This window comes from Cydia fagiglandana, chromosome 6 (genome assembly GCF_963556715.1).
Source record: "Cydia fagiglandana chromosome 6, ilCydFagi1.1, whole genome shotgun sequence".
Lineage (NCBI taxonomy): Eukaryota > Metazoa > Arthropoda > Insecta > Lepidoptera > Tortricidae > Cydia > Cydia fagiglandana.
In genome coordinates, this window is record NC_085937.1 from 10,729,687 (window position 1) to 10,751,672 (window position 21,986).

At 35.9% G+C, this 21,986-nt stretch overlaps 1 protein-coding gene across 1 annotated transcript in view; it reads right to left on the reverse strand.

Annotated features, from left to right (window-relative positions):
• The window catches only part of LOC134665191 (uncharacterized), a 138,238-nt gene extending 128,738 nt beyond the window's left edge, over positions 1–9,500 (reverse strand). Inside the window, exon 1 of the mRNA XM_063522058.1 lies at positions 9,193–9,500. The gene's annotated coding sequence lies outside the window, so the exon portion shown is untranslated. The remainder of the gene's footprint in view (positions 1–9,192) is intronic.
• Between the last annotated feature and the right edge of the window lie 12,486 nt (positions 9,501–21,986).

Here is a 21,986-nt window from a genome sequence, read left to right on the forward strand (position 1 = left end):
AGTTTGAAATTCCTAGCTTAAAATAAAACATGCACTCCATATAAACTTTCGTCCCCTTTTTACCCCCTTAGGGGTTGAATTTTTCAAAATCGCTTCATATCTCTTGTACACATTATAAATGTAACCTGGTGTGCAAATTTCAACTTTCTAGCAATTGTAGTTTCGGCTGATAATATTAATAATTGAATAAAAATTGCAAACCGATTTTGATTTGTTCGTCAATATTTTTGTTTTTTTCGATTAAACTGATTCAATGATTCAATGTCTCAAAAATGAATTCCTTATGCCCGATTTATCTGGAAATTATACCAAACTCGAGGTGGTGGGTAAATAGAAGCCGATATGCAGCGTGTAACTTTGGATGCCCCCCTGCTTACCCACCAGGGGGTGCCGTTTGGCTACCGGGCTGGATTGGCTTAACTTTACGTATACTACATCTGTGCCAAGTGAATTCATCCGATACCAAAATTTGCACGTCCTTGGTATAAACAATTTCAACCCTAACGCTACGTCTTACGTAGGCGAACAACGCGCGAACGCGGCGCGGCGCGGCGCGGCGAAATCAATCCTTTGATGCCCATAGAAGTGTCCTACGTAAGCGATCTCGTTGCGAACGCGGTGCGGCGCGATTTGCACGCGAATGTCAGGCGCCGCGCCGCGTTCGCGCGTTGTTCGCCTACGTAAGACGTAGCGTAATTATTAATTAGCGTTAATTTGGTTGCGCCGTCAGTATTTCTATTTATGTAATCGTAATGAAATTATTTATTTCTTATTAATTAACTATATTTTTGGTTAGATATCTATTATATTTATGTGTTTCATTTTAGCTTAAGACCAAAACAAAAAAAAACTTATTACAAACAATTAAGTACCCACCTAGTTAATTTCAAGTTTCAATGCCAGTATAGCAATTAGTTAACCTAACAGGCCAGTGTTCACGGATTTACTGCCATCTAGCAATTTCGCTAACTTTTCAAGGTTCCATGCATTACTCAGAATAAATCAATTAAAATATTTGACGATGCCGGTTTACAATATCCACGTTTCACGCCATGCGTATCGTATTAAATGAAAGACTGGCAGTTATATTTGAATTTATCTAGTATACAGGTACTCTAATAAATCAATCGATATAACACTTTAAACTCTCGCGTTTTGTACGCATATTTAACTATACATATGTATATTGTCCGCTGCTGATGACTGGCTGCCGGCTATTCACATTCAGATTGAATAAAGCCAAGATTTCAAATTTATGAAACACGAATGCTATTTCAATCGCATTTTATGTGAGATATTCCGTTCCTTGAAGTTTTCCATATAATAATATAGGTATCCCTAGCAATGTACAAATTGCAGAACATTCCCAAAAAGCGGAAACGTTCTCGAGAATGTTCTCAGAACATTCCTGCAACATGGAAATTATTGTTTAAACAAGAGAATATACTTGAAATAAAGTTTAAATAGGCATAACTTAAAACTAAATGTTATTATGCATATATTATTGTCTATTACAGTTAGCTATTTTGTTGATGTGATAAATTTACCAATAAGTTGCTTAAATTCTCACTTTATATCAGAGAACATTTCGACTTTCGACAAATTTTTCCAAATTTTTTTTTTAGTTTCATTAGAATCTAGAGGCCTCTATCTCCCGCCATGCCAAATCTCAGCGCGCTCGGACCAACTTAAAAAAAAAAAAAAAAGTCGGCCTATTTGTTTTTTTTAATGCAGTTTGTTTTGTCTCGGGGCCCTATGACATTTGGTCGAGCACCCCCTACCTATCACGCACCGTTTAAAAGTTGCCATACAAAATAAAAGTGGGCAGTTTTCCCGCAATTGTAGCATTTTTCAAAAAAAAATTTTTTTCATTGGTTTCTAGGGGACTCTGAGATTCCGTGACCAAAATTTCAGCGCACTAGGACAAAATTCAAAAAGTTTTAATAAAAAGTCGGCCATATTGAAAAAAAAATGGCGGCGTCAAAAACTGCCAGGGTCCCTCTATGACATTTGGTCGAGCACCCCCCACCTAAGTCTGACCGTTTGGCCGGGCCGTCATACATTTTTCTGACCGGAAGCGGACGACCAAAAGTCGGAATTTTCTGGGGGTAAAGACTACACCTAAACTATCGTGAATATTCATGGTATAAACTACGATAAATAAATAAATTCTCGTTCTCGAGAACATTCTCAGAAGTTACCGAGAATTTCTCATGTGGAAAGTTTCGCAACTTTGAAAAGTTCTCGTGCGTGCATTGCTATATCCCTAATTATTTACTATCTTAAATGACTACGGAGTTTCACCTCAGTACCATCGCGATTAAGCAATTTAGTCACGTATGTCAAAGCGAACAGTTATGCATAAACAAACCGATTCGCCGCGTCCCATGGTTAAACGGTTTCTTTACATGATATAGGTACCTACTATGTGTATAGTGCAGGTATATCTTCTTTGTACTCTGAGTTTCTCTTTGTTATTATAATCACCAACTGTCTTCGTTTTCACCCTTCTGGGCAATTTACTCTTCAAATGATAGAGAAGGATAGCAGTATAAAATACTTGCCATTTAAACTAGCAAGCTATAAGGTTATGGTATGTAACAAGTAAGCCCACTATGCGATGTTGGCACCTAGAGAACCTTTTACACGTTTTATATTTTTTAATGTCCCTTATGTACATTTAGTTTACACTCTACATTGCTAGATCTTTTAGAAAGCTGTCACATACAATTACATGCAAAGTCGTCCATAATTGTTTTTATCGAGTAATACCTACTTAATCCTTAATATGATTCGGAATGCCCTGTTAGTATGTTGCACTAATTGAGATATCCAACATAGGTATTTACTTATGAGTGGTGCCTCAATCAGCTATTAATCGTTTGTTTTAATCTGTAATTTTGACTTAGATATGTACCGTGTGTATTTACCGTGTGTGTGTACCGTGTGTGTGTGTGTTTTTTATATGTAAGCAGTGTTGGCAAAATATCAATTCGAATTGACGATTGACGATTGTGGATTGACCGATCAATTCGAATTGACGATTGACGATTGACGAAACTAATTCTAAATCTACTGATTGAAGATTGACGATTACTAATCGTTAATTCGAATTGACCGGTCAATCCTCAATCCTCAATCGTCAATTCGGATTGACGATTACTTTGTATGTACACCTAATGTCCTTTTTATTTAGGCCATTTTTTGAAACTGACCAAATGCGTTCCGAAGCGGTGTCCGAGTTTACCAAAGGTTCCGAAACATGTTTCTGACGGCATTATGAAGGATGTCCTTTTTGGAACATTTTCGGGACTTTCCTTGAAATTAACCGATAGCGTTCAAAATCGATATCTGAGGTGCCCAAAGGTTTCGAAACTTGTTTCCGAGGGAAATATTGAGAGATGCCCTTTTTTGGGACATTTCTAGAAATTACCCGATTGCGTTTAAAATCGATATCTGAGGTAGCCAGAGGTTTCTAAACATCTTTTCGACTGCAATATTGAAAGGTGTCCTGTTTCGGGACATTTTAGTGACATTTTTTGAAAGTGACTGCTTGCATTCAAAATCGATATCTAAGGTGCAAAACATGGTTTCAATGGCAATATTTAGATTCTACCAGGGACAGGAACCGGTTACCTTAACCGGGGTTTTTCATAGAGTTATTTTAGAAGCGGTTGTAAAAACCCCTACCATAACGGTAACCGTCTGATAAGGTAACACTTTGATTCGGTAACCGTATCAGATACGGTTAACCTCTGTTACCGGTAACCGAAATAAAAACCAAGTCTATTCAGTTACCTCATTATAAAGTTTTTGACCAGTTCAAACGATTGTAATCTTTACGCACACTTAAATTCAAGTTGTTATTGAATAACCGAGGTTGGCATGAGCGATCTATGAAGCCTCCAGCATAAACAAGTTTTTTTGCCGTTCCTCTGTTTATCTTTATATCTACCTGTGTGGTGTGTTCTTATTATAAATCTTATTATATTATAAATAAAATAATTAAAATAAATAAAGTAAAAGAAATAAATAAAATAAATAAAATAAATAAAATAAATAAAATAAATAAAATAAATAAAATAAATAAAATAAATAAAATAAATAAAATAAATAAAATAAATAAAATAAATAAAATAAATAAAATAAATAAAATAAATAAAATAAATAAAATAAATAAAATAAATAAAATAAATAAAATAAATAAAATAAATAAAATAAATAAAATAAATAAAATAAATAAAATAAATAAAATAAATAAAATAAATAAAATAAATAAAATAAATAAAATAAATAAAATAAATAAAATAAATAAAATAAATAAAATAAATAAAATAAATAAAATAAATAAAATAAATAAAATAAATAAAATAAATAAAATAAATAAAATAAATAAAATAAATAAAATAAATAAAATAAATAAAATAAATAAAATAAATAAAATAAATAAAATAAATAAAATAAATAAAATAAATAAAATAAATAAAATAAATAAAATAAATAAAATAAATAAAATAAATAAAATAAATAAAATAAATAAAATAAATAAAATAAATAAAATAAATAAAATAAATAAAATAAATAAAATAAATAAAATAAATAAAATAAATAAAATAAATAAAATAAATAAAATAAATAAAATAAATAAAATAAATAAAATAAATAAAATAAATAAAATAAATAAAATAAATAAAATAAATAAAATAAATAAAATAAATAAAATAAATAAAATAAATAAAATAAATAAAATAAATAAAATAAATAAAATAAATAAAATAAATAAAATAAATAAAATAAATAAAATAAATAAAATAAATAAAATAAATAAAATAAATAAAATAAATAAAATAAATAAAATAAATAAAATAAATAAAATAAATAAAATAAATAAAATAAATAAAATAAATAAAATAAATAAAATAAATAAAATAAATAAAATAAATAAAATAAATAAAATAAATAAAATAAATAAAATAAATAAAATAAATAAAATAAATAAAATAAATAAAATAAATAAAATAAATAAAATAAATAAAATAAATAAAATAAATAAAATAAATAAAATAAATAAAATAAATAAAATAAATAAAATAAATAAAATAAATAAAATAAATAAAATAAATAAAATAAATAAAATAAATAAAATAAATAAAATAAATAAAATAAATAAAATAAATAAAATAAATAAAATAAATAAAATAAATAAAATAAATAAAATAAATAAAATAAATAAAATAAATAAAATAAATAAAATAAATAAAATAAATAAAATAAATAAAATAAATAAAATAAATAAAATAAATAAAATAAATAAAATAAATAAAATAAATAAAATAAATAAAATAAATAAAATAAATAAAATAAATAAAATAAATAAAATAAATAAAATAAATAAAATAAATAAAATAAAATAAATAAAATAAATAAAATAAATAAAATAAATAAAATAAATAAAATAAATCAATACTGACATCAGGAACACGTTTTCGAACCTCTGGGAACCTCAGATATCGAATTTAAGTCCAGTAAGTAAGTCCCAAAAACTTACACCTTTGAAAACTAATCTTAGGGACTATGGTTAATCTAGATTGAGAATTGATTTAATCCGAATTGAGGATTGATGCGTTAATTCAAATTGATTCAATCGGATTGACGCGTCAATCAGAATTGATTCAATTCGAATTGATCAATCCGGATTGATCAATTCGGATTGACGCGTCAATTCGATTGATCAATCCGGATTGATTTAGTTCAGATTGATGCCAACACTGTATGTAAGAATCGTAAATTAACTAGGTAATTGAGACTTGTAAAGTTTTATGAATAAGGGGGTTAGTAGTTTTATAGCCATAGGGGAGTAAGGTTGAAATGCAAAGATGTACAATTGCACATGTGAAACGTTTATAATTATTTATATTAATTTTATGTGATTTTAAATTGACTCGACCGGTAACCGGCTATCATTGGCAATAAAAGCTTTCGCAGTGAAAGTTGTTACCGCTTCAATACAGAGAAATAGAAGTGTCTTCGTTAGTACTTATAATATGTATACGTCATATTGTATAAACATACTAAGCGCCACTTGGGGTAATCCCCACCACTATCCAAAAGAGGATTACCTCCACCTCTGACCAAAAAAGACAATGTTTGCTACTCGTACCAGTTTAGAGATAGAGTTGTTATGCATACGCTTTACAAACAATTACATTAGGTATACCTATTTCGAAGGCCTATTACGATAAATGTAGCTTAAATGACGTCATCATACATCCGAGTGTCTAACTTGCTAATACTAATTTGCATAAATTAGTATTAAAATTAAAACCTCCTTGGTAGGAGATATCTGCTATCCGTTTTTCGTACTTTGCGTTGAGTCTGAATAGCTTATTAGCTAGTAAAATAAGGTAAGGTAAATTGAAATGAAGTGAAAAATTTTGTTTTTGGGCTCTGACAATTGCTAATTTTTAGGGTTCCGTACCCAAAGGTTAAAACGGGACCCTATTACTAAGACTCCGCTGTCTGTCCGTCTGTCTGTCACCAGGCTGTATCTCACGAACCGTGATAGCTAGACAGTTGAAATTTTCACAGATGATGTATTTCTGTTGCCGCTATAACAACAAATACTAAAAACAGAATAAAATAAAGATTTAAGTGGGGCTCCCATACAACAAACGTGATTTTTATCTATAAAGGAGACTGAAAGTGACACGTTTTGAGAATTTAAGTTTCCAAGATCACAATTTTTAATTTTTCACGATTAGTACTTAATTAACATTCTGTCCAAAATAACGTTCCTTTTATTCAGGCGAAAGCACCTATTTTATGCCTTAGTTATAAGACTTGTTGCTCTCTGAAGAGAAAGATGCCATCAAAATAATGAATGAAGCATAAGGCTGTGAGCCCTGATGACGTATCAGCAGCAATGTTGCAGCACCTGGGTTACGAGGGAATGAAGGTCATCCATCAAATATGAACTAAGATTTGGAGGACTAGCCAGTGGCCAGATGACTGGACAGAGTCCGCTGTTGTACCTCTGCATTAGAAGGGCTCTACAAGGAAATGCAAAAATTATCGAACCTTGTCCCTCATGTCGCAAGATACTCCTTCGCATTATAAATGCTAGGCTTTCTTCCTTCGTTGATCACTACATACCGAGCGAACAATCTGGTTTTGTGGCTGGTAAGGGAACTCGCGAGCAAATCCCGAACGTCCGAAATGAAAAATGTAGAGACCGTTGAGAAATGTAGTGAGTTTAACAATCCACTGGTATTGTGCTTCATTGGTTATGCTAAGGCGTTTGACTGCGTCCAGTAGAGTACGATGGTAGATGTGATGATCGAGATGGGCGAGCCTGAACACCTTACATTTTTTGGTGCAGAATTTGTATCTCGATGGTTCGAGCTTCGTCAAACTGGAAAGTGAAAAGTCCAATAATGTCCATACAGAACGAGGCGTTCGTCAAGGCTGCATTCTGCCGCCGAAACTTTTTAATTTGTACGGCGAACATATTATGAGGAAGTCATTGGACGGCTGGAAAGGCGGTATCGTAGTGGGTGGACACAGGGTCAGCAAGCAGAGACGATACGACGATAGTAGACGAGCGAAGAGAAAATGGCAACTCTTCTGAAGAAAATTGAGGTTGAGAGTGCCAAGCTTGGTCTTAAGATTAACCACTCCAAAACGAAAGTAATGGTAGTAGACCGAGCCAATCCTTTTCCCATCACCGATGCACTCAGTAAATATGAAAAAGTGAGTGAGTTTGTGTACCTCGGATCGCTGATAACCTGTGACGATGGCTGCACTGGCGAAATACGCCGTAGATCCGGCATGACAAAAAGTGTTATGGCGAACCTCGACAAGATCTGGAGCAACAGAAGCATTTGTCGTTCAACCAAGGTGCGCTTGACCCGATCTCTGGTAGGTATTCTCGATCTTCGTATGCGGTCCCGAGACATGGAGCTTGAAAAGTCGCGACAGGGCAAAAATGAACGCTTTTGAGACGTGGTGTTGGCGAAGACTCCAACGCATTCCCTGGACGGCTATGAGAACCAATAAGTCCACCCTAGAAGAGCTGAAGATCACCACACGGCTCTCTACAATATGTAAAGAACACGCACTCAGCTTCTTTGGTCATATTTGGTTTGGTCTAAAAAGCATGATCTAGAAAGGAAGATTATCTTGGGCCAAATAGAGGGCAAGCGAGCGCGAGAAAAAGCACCCACGAGATGGTCTGATGTTCTGAAGAGGGTTGGCGGCAACATGCAGTGCGTGACCATATGACCTATGATCACACACTGTGGAGACGGAGCATACATGGTCGCGATCCTCAGCAATGAGGGGCCGAGGAAGTAGAAGACATGTTCACATCGCTCGAATGATTGCAATAGTTTTAGCAGTGACACGGGCTAGGTATATTATAATTTCACCCGAAGACGCTCTTGGGTTTTTATATAGGTAGGTAATAAGAAATCTCTTTTCATTTGTCGATATGAAATGGCTCTAGGGTGGTAGTCTGATGAACATAGGGTTTCAATTAGGGGAGCGCTAATATATTCTAAATACTTGCATCAGAGGTGATGACAGCGCGCTACCGGACGACGCGCAACGCGGGAAAATCAGCTATCCCGATATGGTCAAGTATGTGCCTTGTTCTGCATGCCGTGTGTGTTACATAAGCGCTCGCGAGGCGCCACCTAGTTTAGATGACCGCCGTTATCTAATGCTTCCACTGTCATAAATTTAGGTATCGATACTAATAATTTTAGCAATACTTAGGTAGTTCCAATACTAACAGTAACTAATAAGTTCCGTTCATGTGTTACAGTACTTAGGCTGCTTGGTATTGGATTGTTAGTGCAATTAGCCTAAACAACAGCTACAAGAACTATTTTTATAATTGTAAACTTATTTTTCAGGTTGCCTAAATGCATTTTCGCAATTCTAATAAGAATTTAATCATATTCTCCATTAAATCAATAACTTCAAACATTATTAAAATTGTTCTATATGTACGATAGGTATTTCGCATCTAAGAGAGAGTCTCAATGTTATTGTATCAAGTTGAAAGCAAAGAGAACAACTAGGTAGGTAGTGTAGAAGAGAATGCGAGCGCGGTCGCGGGGTCGAGTCGTGTGAAGTTGCGACATGGCTCGATTCAGGTTTGTATGGAGAGAAAACTATAGCAGTTCCAACCTTGAGATCATCGGTGAGTGTAGGGACTATGGTGTGCGGGGCTCATTCCTCCCGGTTGAAGCGATCCGCCTTCCCTCGCCGGCAGGCGAACAGCCGTTAGACAACTCCGTGGAACTCGCAACACACCGGATTGTGGTACTTTGTAGCGATACACTGTTTGCTGTACAGCTAAAAACACACCATCACTTCACTGCACGCACACTCCAGGGATCGGAGCAAACCGTTCGGAAAACGGGCACTCGACAAACGAAGTAGCGACGGCCGATCGGCGGTTGGACGTACGACCAGGTTTTTGGTCGGACAATGACTGAGCGCGAAGTCGCAGGCTGCGGCGCTCGCGCACGCCCCCGCGCGCCCCCCGCGCCGCCGCGCCCGGCGCCTGCGCGGACTGCAACCTCGCCCTCTACTTCCCAGTGGCGAGCTTTGGCCGGGTCCCGCTCTACGTTGCACCAGATAATAAAACTGCAAGGGCGCACTGGTCTGAAACTCGTTCGTCAGCTTGCAAAAAAAATTACTTTCGACCTAAACTGGTATGAGGATGAAAAATAAAAATAAAGTTCACTGAAATTTGCTTAGGTCCTTATACGAAGCAGTTGGCCGGCTGCATTACATTTTGACAGCATAAGATTGTTCTTAATTGGCCATCCATTATTCATTTTCTATCGTACCAATAAATCTATATTGTGTGTATCATGTATGCTATATTACAAAATTTACAAAGCATTCACGTCGCAAGTAAGCGTTTATCTTATTTAAAGCGGGCCGCCCGGCGGATGCGCCCAATGACCATCCTTCGTTTTTTCTCGCTACCAATTACTGCTGGTTTTTCGTAATGGCTATTGAAAAGCACAATTGTGGGTAATAATAGTCCCACAATCGAAATGAGTGTGTTAGATTACATTGCTTTATCATTTTAATTCGAAAAAAGTGAAGTAATGATTCATTGTGTAGGTATACACGTTTTGGGCAAAATTAGATTTAAAAGTGTCTATACTTATACATTTGTCTCACATTTATTTATGTTAGAGTTAGTGCGTAAACAAATATGTATAGGTGTTATACCGGGTGTGGCCTGTAACACGAGTAAATAATTAAAACATAGATTGTACTCCTCAAACGGTGACACTTTTGTTCAGCAACTTTTAAAAATTATGAAGTATATAGACTCCCTATTTTTCATACAAAATAAATATTGTCTTCAATGGACGCCATCGCCACGCCATATCATTGTGATTGAAGTTGCTTGTCACTCATTTAAACATAACAAAATTCGCAATACATTGCGTCTTAGAATAAACTTTAAAGTGTATTAAAAATCAAACCACAAGTTATTTTTAAAAGTCGCTGAACAAATGTTGGTCAGTATGAGGAGTACAGCCTACAGTTTAATTTTTTGCTCATATTACAGGCCACACCCGGTATATTAGTTTACAGTGAATAAATTTTAATGTGACGCCTAAACCTAGAATAAAGCAATGTCATGTCAAATAAATAAATATTATACCTAGGTAAATTTTACACAGATCGACTTAGTCCCACAATAAGCTCAGTAAGGCTTGCGTTTGTGGGTAGGTACTAGACGACAATATACCTATGCACTTAATATAGTTACATATAATTAAGGCGTTCACGCGGCGTGCGAATTACTTAGTATGGATTTATGGAACCGCCGAGAAAACGCGGCGCGGAAACGCTAGTGTGTAATTGTAAGGGCTCTAAGCTGCTAGGATACTTGGTTAAAAACCTACTTGAAGTTAATACTAACTCCAATGCGATGAAGCTTAATCTCTTATAAATTTTATCATAAAACAAGGTGATGCAAACCATTGCGTCATAACATAAAACAATGAGATTTTTTTCGGCCATTTTTGTCGAGCGTTCCATATTATAGACATAAACGCGCGCCGGCGCAGGCGCAGCGCCGCTCGCCGCTGCTGGGATAACAAATTAGTAACGGAAACAGGCGCTCCCGCGGCTCTACAAACGGATTACTGTAGATACCATTAATAATTCAACGCTGTCAACGTTTCCATTGAGAACTTTATTATTTAGTTTAGTTGGTAAGGAAGTTGATGTATTTCGTTTCGACACATATTCTTGATAAAAAAAGGTAAAATATCATGTCAAAATTATACCGTCACATTACATATTACCCACGAAAAAATGTGTGGGTAAGTACATATAACTTTGGTCGTTTCTAGGGTTCCGTAGTCATTAAGGAATCCTTATAGTTTCGCCATGTCCGTCTGTCAGCCGCAGCTCTGCTCCGTAACCGTTAATGCCAGAAAGCTGTAATTTGGCATGGATATATAAATCAATCAAGACGTAAAATAAAATAAAACCATTTCAAAAACCAAAATATTTCCTAATCCCTACCACTGGTAACCGCAGGGCTGGCTCGTTCCTCGCTCAGCGCATTGGCATTGCCATCCAGCGAGGAAACGCGGCAAGTCTTGTGGGCACACTACCAAGCGCCAGCGGAATAGGAAATATTTGTAGCTATAATTTAGACAGATTAAGATAGGTTTAGTTTAGTTTTAAAACCTAGAGACTTTTTAATGTAATAACTCCCCTTAACTTTATGTGAAGATAATTTTATTTCGTTTCAACTTCAACGATATGGTATATCGTGTAGTTGGATATGTTTTTTATATTAAACAAAATAATTAGTTTCAACAACCACTTTTTGATAAAGTGAAATATTTTAGAATATAAACGCTCCCTAAAAAAATGTACCTATCTCACCGTCTCACGGTCCAAAAAATTAAAAAAAAGACGTACATTACGAACCGCTGCAAAACTTGCGAAAGTACTCCCTTCTGCTTGTTAATGTATGTACAATTGTACATGATACTTACTAATAGCCTCCGTTCAAGGCAGCCTATTGTGACGGACGGGTAACTGCGGAACCTTGCTCTGAGCAACCCTGACAATCCCGACATGCCCTGGGCCGGTTTTTAAACATGCGCTAAGTACCTAACAATTGTTATAATACGTAGCATACAAGTCATACGATGTGACATCATTAAAATAGCATAAAGTAAAATTCGAATAAAAAAATAACTAGCTAAAAAAGGTTCAAATAATGTTTGTAAATTATTGTACCATCACGCTCCACAATTGTTGCACCATTTAGGATCCTAACTAAATTGTTTGTTCAATTCTTACGCTTTTCCAATTTAGCAAGAACCTTAAATGGCATAACAATCCCGTGTGGTGACTGTACGAGTACATTAATTAATCTTCCGTAATATATCTAAATTTACCTTGAAAGTGTTAAATATGTATGCAGCCCACATGCCCGCCTCGCTCTATGCTACTGGTTCCAGTATCACCATACTGGATCGTTGCCGAATTTAGTTTTAACATCCTTGTCAAGTATATTCGCCTCGAGTCGTGAGTCATTTTATTACAGCGTTCGCCGACCTGTTTATTTTACCAAAGAAATCAAGTTTTGCTTGTTTCAAAGAAAATTTGAGCTATTCTAATAACAGTAAACTTGCCTTCATTAAAATGGGGTTGGCAACTGTGAAAGGTTTGCATGGATGCCACTTTTTCATTTTCGTTTCATTTAATGTAGTTATTTCATTTTATTTTAGTTTGCAGGGTTAGGTATAAAATAAGTAAAAATCATTGGGCTATGAAATTAAAAAAAATCAAGAATTTGACACAATTCTAGGATTGGACGAAAAACCTATGCTGGTGCCATCTGCAAATTACTATAATTGAATTAACCCTAAACTTGGCAGTGTGCATTCTTATGCACGTTACACTTTTTAAAAATCTACACAAAAAGTAAACAGCTTCATATTATTTTTTGACGCATATTTTTCCACTTGATACTATACTTAATTGGTAAAAAAATATTTTATGTCGCTGGCATATCGGATTTTGAGTGTAGCACGCAAAATGTCAGGCCGCAAAGTTGCGTCTACGCATCGTATGGGAAAAGTAGTACTTTTTAGTGATTTCCCTTTAGATATGGATCTATTTATGATTGTTACATAAAAAATGAATGTATATTCTATACAATAACGTGTTTCTATTAGTCATTGCATTGTTGTTATAGATAGCATGAACTCGTTTTATCGTATGTATCTACAAATGCACACCGCCAGCTTCTCTACTAAAAACATGCTTTTTTAAATGTATCTTTAAAGATACATTGCCAGGTTAAGGTTCCAAAATGTTCATTGTCTTTCTAAGAAATTATTGGGATTTTAGGACAAATTACGACATTCTATTATTAAAAGTATTTAACTATATCCTTCAAGTGTCATAAATATTACAGAAAAGGCCACAGCAACAAAATAGAGCTCGCTATCGGGTTCCTCTTATTCCTCAACTCGGAGTCAGATCAGAAATAGACAGCAGCAGTTGCCTCCATCTTTACCATCTTATCTAGAGAACGTAGACTTGTCATCAGACAGCGATAATGAAACAACAGATAGCGGCGACCTCATCCCAGCGACCACTGCTAGCCATGACCAGCATGCCACCACCACCATCGCTAGGTATCAGGTAACATTGCTAGTATTCAGAATGAGTCTCCAACTACAAAACAAACAGTAAGCCTCTCTGAACAAGCAAATTCGAATGCTCCGACATCATCCCATAATCCTATACCATCGCTATTTTCAGGTTTATCAATCTTACATCCTACTCTTCAGCTTCAATGCTTGCAGTAGCTACTCGATAAAAAAAAACTATAATTGTGACTAAAAAGAAGCCAGTCCAATCAAAACCTCTCACACTATATTGGAAATGTAGCGATTTACGGGAATTGGGCTAGTCAAAATTTAGTAGAAGTTTTCGAAAGGCCAGTAGTCACAGATAAAGTGTAAAAAAATAAGCCAAATAAAATGTAGGTAGCTGTTGCAGGGGAAGGAGCACTGAAGCTGCAGAGTAGGATGATAAACCTGAAAATGGCGATGATATATGATTATGGGATGGTGTTGTGGCAGGTTCAGAGTTCAGACAGGTTTACTGATCGACTCGTAGTTGGAGACTCACCTCTCTGAAGATGTACTAGCAATGTTACCTGCTTTGGCGATGGTGATGATGGCATGCTGGACATGGATAGCAGTGGTCGCTGGGCTGGGGTCGCTATCTGTTGTTCCATGATCGCTGTCTGATAACAGATGTAGGAGCTCTAGAGAAGATGGAGGCAACTACTAATCTATTTCTGGCCTGACCCTTGACTCTGAGGGTTGAGGAACAAGAGCAATCGGATTGCGAGCACTTTTTTGTTGTTGTAGCCTTATCTGTAATATCTGTGGCACTTAAATAATATAGTTAAATACTTTTAATAAATAGAATATCGTAATTTGTCCTAAAATCCTAATAATTTCTTAGTAAGACAGTAAATATTCTGCAACCTCAACCTGGCAATGAATCTTTAAAGATACATAACTCACCTCACAGTGAACCTGGCAGTGTCTCTCCTAGGATACATACCTAATTTAATGTTAATTTGTGAATCCTTGGCAGTGTGCATTAAAAGATACGTTGTATAAATAAAAAACTAAGATACTAAGATTTTTTTTATTATTTTTGTACCCTTAAGTCAACCATTAGTATCCCTTTTTTCAAGAAAAAAACACAAAATTCTATCAAAAAAAATCCTGCCAAGTTTAGGGTTAAATAATTTTCAATTTCACTTTTCCACTCATACGCCCAAACTAAATTTCGTAATAGCATGTATAATTTTTTGGTTCAGGTTATATTTATTACATTGTGTATTGATAAAGTCATAACTTCATAAGCGTGTTCGTCACGCGATAAATACGTATTATTATTATGTAGATAGTTTTATATTTTATTTTTAGTTACACGGCGAAAGAGTAGTCAATCAGCAAGGATGGGTCGCTGCTGGTTTACGAGTAGGTATGTTAGCTCTTTTTTAGGGACTTTTAACTGAACTTTACTCAATACACCTACATAGAAAACAATATAATAATCGATAACCAACTCGTTTCTATAGGTAACACGTTACGCAAAAAGGTGCAATAAAAAACCGATACGTTATTGACATGACAGCGGTTACTTTCACTGGCCTCCAATAGACACGAGGAACATAATATCAATCAATCAAAGAACCAATAAAAGAGATTGAATAAACGCACTCTGAAAGAGACATCGCATTGTAATTTGTAATGTACATCATAATGTTATTAATGTTACAGCTCTTAAAACGTTGTAACGGAATGTGTCGCTTCGCGACTATCGTAAGTATTTTGACTTAATACTGCATTTGTTTCTAAGTTATTAGATAGTTCATCTGTTTTACGAACTGTTACTGCAGTAAAGTTAAGTAAAACAATAGCAAGCTCTCTCAATGTATATCTAACTGTAGAAAGCGATTATAGTTAACATCAACAGTCGGGTATAGAACCGTTCTTATTTCTAATTCCCAACGGTTTGAATGTGGTTGTTTTCCACGGCGGCGCGGGCGCGGCGCGTAGCGGTGACCGCCTAACGGTCGCGGAGGTACTCATACTCTTAGGGCACTAGTTGTTCCCAGCTTCTCGGTACTACACCGAAACAGAGAATACTTGCTCGGATACAAGTCATTACCATAGCGTCAGTGTCACGGTCGGACTGCCATCGCAATCATGCCGCCATCACACAAGGTTGCAATAATACGTGTGCACGTAACGTTATGCCATAGCATAACCCCGACACTACTTAATATAATTGAAGACACACAGCAATAGAAGACAGTAGTAATTTGTCATCTATAAACCGTACTTAAATGCCAAGTTTTTGTGAATTAATTATGTTGTATGATTTTCAAAACTTACAAATTCAACGTCATACTTAATATTCGTAAAGGTCATCCGCATAAAATATTTAAGCTAGAAGGTTGATTCCTTATTAACTCGTAGAATTTTGTATGAATCATGTTTTAAGTTTAACAGCTGTTACAAATATGATGCCAATTAGATTAAATCGTGAGGTAGACAGTTACAAAGGGGTGTATATGCATGGACAAATCACTTAAAATACTTAATCGGTATCAAGTTATTTCCCGAAAGATGTTGGTTGGAGCATCTGACTGTCACGTACTCGTATTGTCCATAATCGAGCATTTGCCTCACTTCACTCAAGTCATTAACTTTTGGGAGCCGAAAATAAAAATTACAACCGATTTGTGTAGGTATTTACTGTAAAAAAAATTATACTACTATATACATGATGAAAGGCATTAAAATATGAGTGTGGGATTTAACGCCTAATTATGTACAGTTATATACGCTACTTTATCTACACACATCTTAAGCAGTCTATGGTGTGTTCATCAGGAACCGGATGAAAATGAGCGGCATCGCAGCATTGTTGCTCTGTCGCCGATATCAGGTAATATTAGCGTCTCCGAAATATCGCTCGCTCAATATAGGTAGGTAACACTGATTTATCGAGCGATAATTGATCGCTCATTTCACACAAAAGTTGTATGATAGTTATTAGTTACTAAACAACAAACTAATTGTATGCAATTATCATCTCAACTGAAATTAGAATACAAGTTAAATCAAAATCATTTATCCTAAACAGTTTAATCTTTATGGTGGCCGTAATTTGCGGTTTTGGAACGGATCTTAGAGGGAATATGAATGTGTACCTATAGATAAATATTCATGTATTAAACATAAGATGACCCTTTTATTGATTGATTAAATACACTATTGAAAGTACTAAAATAAATAAAAATGATCACTATACTCCTATCAATCTGAACAATCAGGTGGCAGATGGGTTACCTCTCACATACGTACAACCGGGAAACTCATACAGCTTTCGTCCAATCATCATGAATAAACCTCTTTGCTTTATTCAACCTTTACGCTGTTGCCCGTCCTTAAAGGTTGTCCATTGTTGATCAACTTAAGTTGTTTTAAAACAACTTTTACTTGCGTATTAAGCTTCCTTATATGCAGTGAGGGGGCATACCTATCTCGAAGATTTGGCACAGCCGCCGTGGGTGTGATTTCGCCAGTCTGCGCCACTTTCTCCGTGTGGCGCAACGAATACGCGAACACATGCCGCTGTCGATGTCGCAGTGCAGAACATCCACGGCGCGCTCTGTGACATTTTAAAACAACACCTAAATATCAAGGCAGTCCGCTTTATCTCTCAAATACAGCTAATAACAAATAAGTATAAGCATTATATCTGCTTGTTTTCCACATTCGCCGCTCACTTTGCAGCAATAAAATGACCAATGATTCACGTGCCTTTGCGGAGGTGTGACGTGTTTCAAATATGGATATTCAAATATTGTTTTCGCCATTCCTAGCAATTTAAGAGCTTATAACTAGTTCTCAAATAGGAGTTGATGAATTAGCAACAGAAAGTCAAGGCGGTTTAGTGATTCATTGGCCACAAGAAGAATAAGTACCTACCTATATATTATATTGCTTAGGAATAAAAATGGTCAATCTCTAATGGCTCTTCTACACGATAGGCCAACGCCGGCCACTCCAAGGGGCGCATTTATGCGTTAGAGGGAGCAAGTGGCATTATTGCTATCTCATTCTACCGCATGGCTGGGACCTTTGGAGTGGCTGGCGTTGGCCCATCGTGTAGAGGAGCCATAAAGGATACAATACAGGACCTGCTGATAATACGCGTTATTTAACGATTTAAGTGCCTAACTTAAAATAAAACTTTCATGAAATAAAAACTTTATATTATTTTAATATTTATTGCACAATACATGAAGATACAAATGGCGGACTTAATGCCTTAAGGCATTCTCTATCAGATCTAACCAGAAAGATTAAGTAGGTGCAGTGAAATAAAACTTTCAGGCCCTTTTAACCCTTTCATTTCAGGGGATGAATTTACAAAAACGCTAAAATAAGTTTTCTTGTTAATAAAATACCTTTTCACGAAATCAGCGCTGTTTCGCTTCTACATCATGAGTGTAACAACGCCCGTACCTAACTTACAGAATTGTAGTAAAAGTCACGCATATTGTTAGAGTCAGCCCATAAGATCTTTCCGGGAATGCCATTACCACCGTCCTTGTACCGGCCTTGATGAAGCCCGCGCTGCGGGCGTCGAGCGCTGACAGCTCTGGCTGCGTAGGCCGCCGAGAGCCTGCCAAGCTGTCCTTACAATGTAAAAGAATGAACGTGTGTATAAATTCTAATAATTTTACGTTCAACTCGATGTATACTTTAGCAATAGATGCTAAGTGACATGTAACACGCGTGGGAGCAAGGCGACACCCACGGTTCGAAAGCTCCTTCTACATTATCTAAGGCAGTGGCGTTAGTCACTCCTTCTTATACTGTTATTTATGAACCCAATTCTTTTTTTTTTGCAACCATGCTATCATGTATAATGAGGATATAATTAATCTTACGCGTCCATAGACCTTTTGATCGACATTAAAGCAATGTAGGCGGCAATGACTGTGCAGTTTATTGAAAAGTTTACTGTTCAACAAATACGATCCGTGGGAAATATGATCCCTAGGATTCCCTCCGTTTGATAAATTCTCAATATACAAGAGCTGAAAAACCTGGAAAACGTCAACATTAAGGAAAAGTTACTTGATATTAATGATGTACCACCAACCTTCCGCCAAGCCAGGCATAGAGGAATATCGCAAAACTGTTTGAAGATATATTTTGTTTCTAATCCGCGGTTGAAAATCGTTTCAAATGATGTCACTCGTGGCCTGACCAAAGCAACAGACTAAAAGTTGGTGCTGCTTACCTGATCTGAACTTTGTTTAATCTCCCACATACAACTGATCCATCACAGATATTGAAGAAATACGAGCCATAGTGTTCATCCTCACACCCTAGAACTTAAATGGACGCTCCGGCTGTGGAATGGCTCCTTAAGCCATTACACGATCAAATAATGTAGGTTAAAGACAGGTCGTTCGGTGACAGATCCAGGCGTATTTGGTTGGTTAGCCAATAAGGGCCACTTGCACCATTCACTAACCCGGGGGTAAACCAGTTAAACCTGGAGCTACCATGATTACCAGTACAATTTCACTCTGGATAACCGGTTAACCCCGGGTTAGTGGGATAGTGCAAGTGGTGCTAAATGTTATAACTACCCGAAAAATTTACAAATTATTTGTTTACTTTTATTATAAAGATACAGAGTACAGGTAGGTGTTACAATACAACTATTCCATTTATTTCACTTGCTATTTGCTGTACTCCATTACAATATTCTTCTCATATTAAATTTTAAATACTTAATAAGTATTTAGGTACGAACTTTAGAGCATTACTCGTACCTGCAAGTTGCAGGCTGCAACCCACAAACAATGCATTAGTGCAGTACGGCGTATTGAAATAGATACAAAGTGTTTTATAGCAGTGTACTTCTAACGAAGTATTGTTCTTAAGCATGCCCGGGCTGTTAAATCTCTGTTTATAAAGAAATGATGTGGCGGGAGCATTTACGCGCGTTCGGGAGAGCAGCGCGGGCGCAGCGCCGAGCGGTGACACAGCGCTAAAAATAGAGCGCGGCTCACGGCCTGGCTGGCGGTCAATCCTGCCCGGACGCACCCCTCCCTCGCTGAAGTCCCCCACGTTCCCCAGCGCCATCTTGAGATCCACGAACCGCTGCGGACACTAAGCTCTAGATTGCAAGGCCATGGCGTTTAAACTTAAAGGGCTTTGCCACCTCAGCCCCTCCGAGACATAAGCTAATTGGTTTGAGGTTTAAACCAGTCTCATTACTTGCAATTTTGCCATTAAGTAATATAGATGGAGACACAGATTGAAGGCATTTTGGTATATATTTTATATTCTTGGTATTTTTTCAAGAGCAAGTAAGTTTTGAGTTTAATTTTTGAACGCTTATCTCCGTAAAATTATGACCTTACCGGTTGAGTTACGAAGCCATCCTGTAAATTTATTTGGAAATTTACTACGATATTATTATCTCCTTTACTGATCTTATTTTTTTGATTGATCGATGTTGATTTCTTCTCCTAACGACCCCTTCTAATGCAAAAAATAATTAAACGCAATAAATAACAAATCAAAAGACATTTCAGATGAGCTAAGCGCTTACAAAAACACGGTCAATAAATAAAACCAGTCTGTCATTGGTCATAGATAAGTTTTATGTGAGCAGATTGGCAAAGAAAATGTTACAGGAATACATATTCGATATGTCGTCTTCATAGACATAATTTAGCCTGTGCTCTACCTTCTATAAATAAACTATTTAACCATGTACAACGAACCAAAGGATAGGGATACAATTCATGGAAATGTCATTGATCATCTCCTTTGTGTAAACAAGTTTATATCCTACTTAAAATACTCTAATTACAGAGCAATCAGAGCAATTTAATTTAGCTAGCAAGGTCGAGATAGATGTGCTAGATAATAGATAAAGACCGACGCGCGAGTTCATGCGTAGCGTTCATTGTTGTAGGTTCTAAAATAAAACAATAGGCAGTACATCGTATCTCGCGCTTAATCGTAGAGGACTGTTGCAATTCTCTGCCAGATTAACTGACCTATAAGATTTTGAACGTACTCTTCATGAGGTAAAGAATGTACCTAATAGGTAAAAATTACCTACTGTAAAACAACATTTCATATTTTTTACGGTTCTATATTCACTAAGAACTAAGCTTGTAACACTTTAGGGTAGCCACCCAGTGTTATAAACGTCTGAATGTTATTATAGATAGATACGTTATAGGTTAGAAAAGTAGATGTTTGTTTGGTAAGAATTTGGTGGTTAATATACGTTCTACACGGGTATTAGAGTAGATAGGTCAAGGTCGGAGACCAGAAATGTTGTTTTTAATCTTCACATATACGCTTTTGGCTATATTTAGAGGATAAAACTTACCGGAATGGTAGGTCATCAATCATCTATAAATCGTCGCATTTAGCGCATCCATTGTTCGTTCCCGCATTGTGCTGGGACATAAATACCTTGTTTTCTTTGGAGTTTACACATTTCACAATTGAAATACATTTGTACATGGTTACACTACGTGGAAATAGCTTTAACTTGGTAAAACGGGTTGAATTAGTGTTGTTTATTGTTGCAGTAAAAACATTGACGTCTGTCAATGTCGGTCGGTTTGTTGTCTGTGGTTTTGCACAGACAATCAGGCATACATAAAGAGTATTTATGAATAAACATTTGGTATGTGTTCTTTTATATTTTGCAATTCGTAGTTATAAATAATGTCCTTATTTTTAGCTTTCGAAATTAGTAATTCTTTTTATTTTTGGTGACTTCGGTTTTCTGTAAATTGGATCCGGTCAGTTGCGATGTCATTGAATGGGAGGTTTTCCATTCACCACTTTGTCTGTGGCTTTTGCCATTTGATTTTTCGCTTGATCACTGGGATATTCCGTGACAAGATGTAAGACGTAATTTCGACATCAGGTCGGCAATTAATTCATGGGGTATGTATTTTATTTAAAGATTGTATTTCCTAAAACTCGGTTAAATTCGGTGTTCAATGTTTTAATCGTTGATATATTTTGTTCCAGCTTGGCCCAAAATATGATTAACCTAGCTTCCTATGCGCCGGTAATGGCGGCATAACCTTTTCACCTCTTTTAAACCAACTTGGTGAGTTGTCCCCACTTTCTAAATATACGGAAGGAAAGACGAAGTTGTTTATTGTCAATTGCAATTAGCTAATGTCGTGTTTTGGTGTGATTTTCCAGCAATCCCTTTACAAATATGAGGCATCATTTTGTTTCACCGCGTGTGCCTACGTCGCCACGTCTGGTGTCTAATATAAGGGACTCGGCTTAGAAACCGGTAAGGATTTT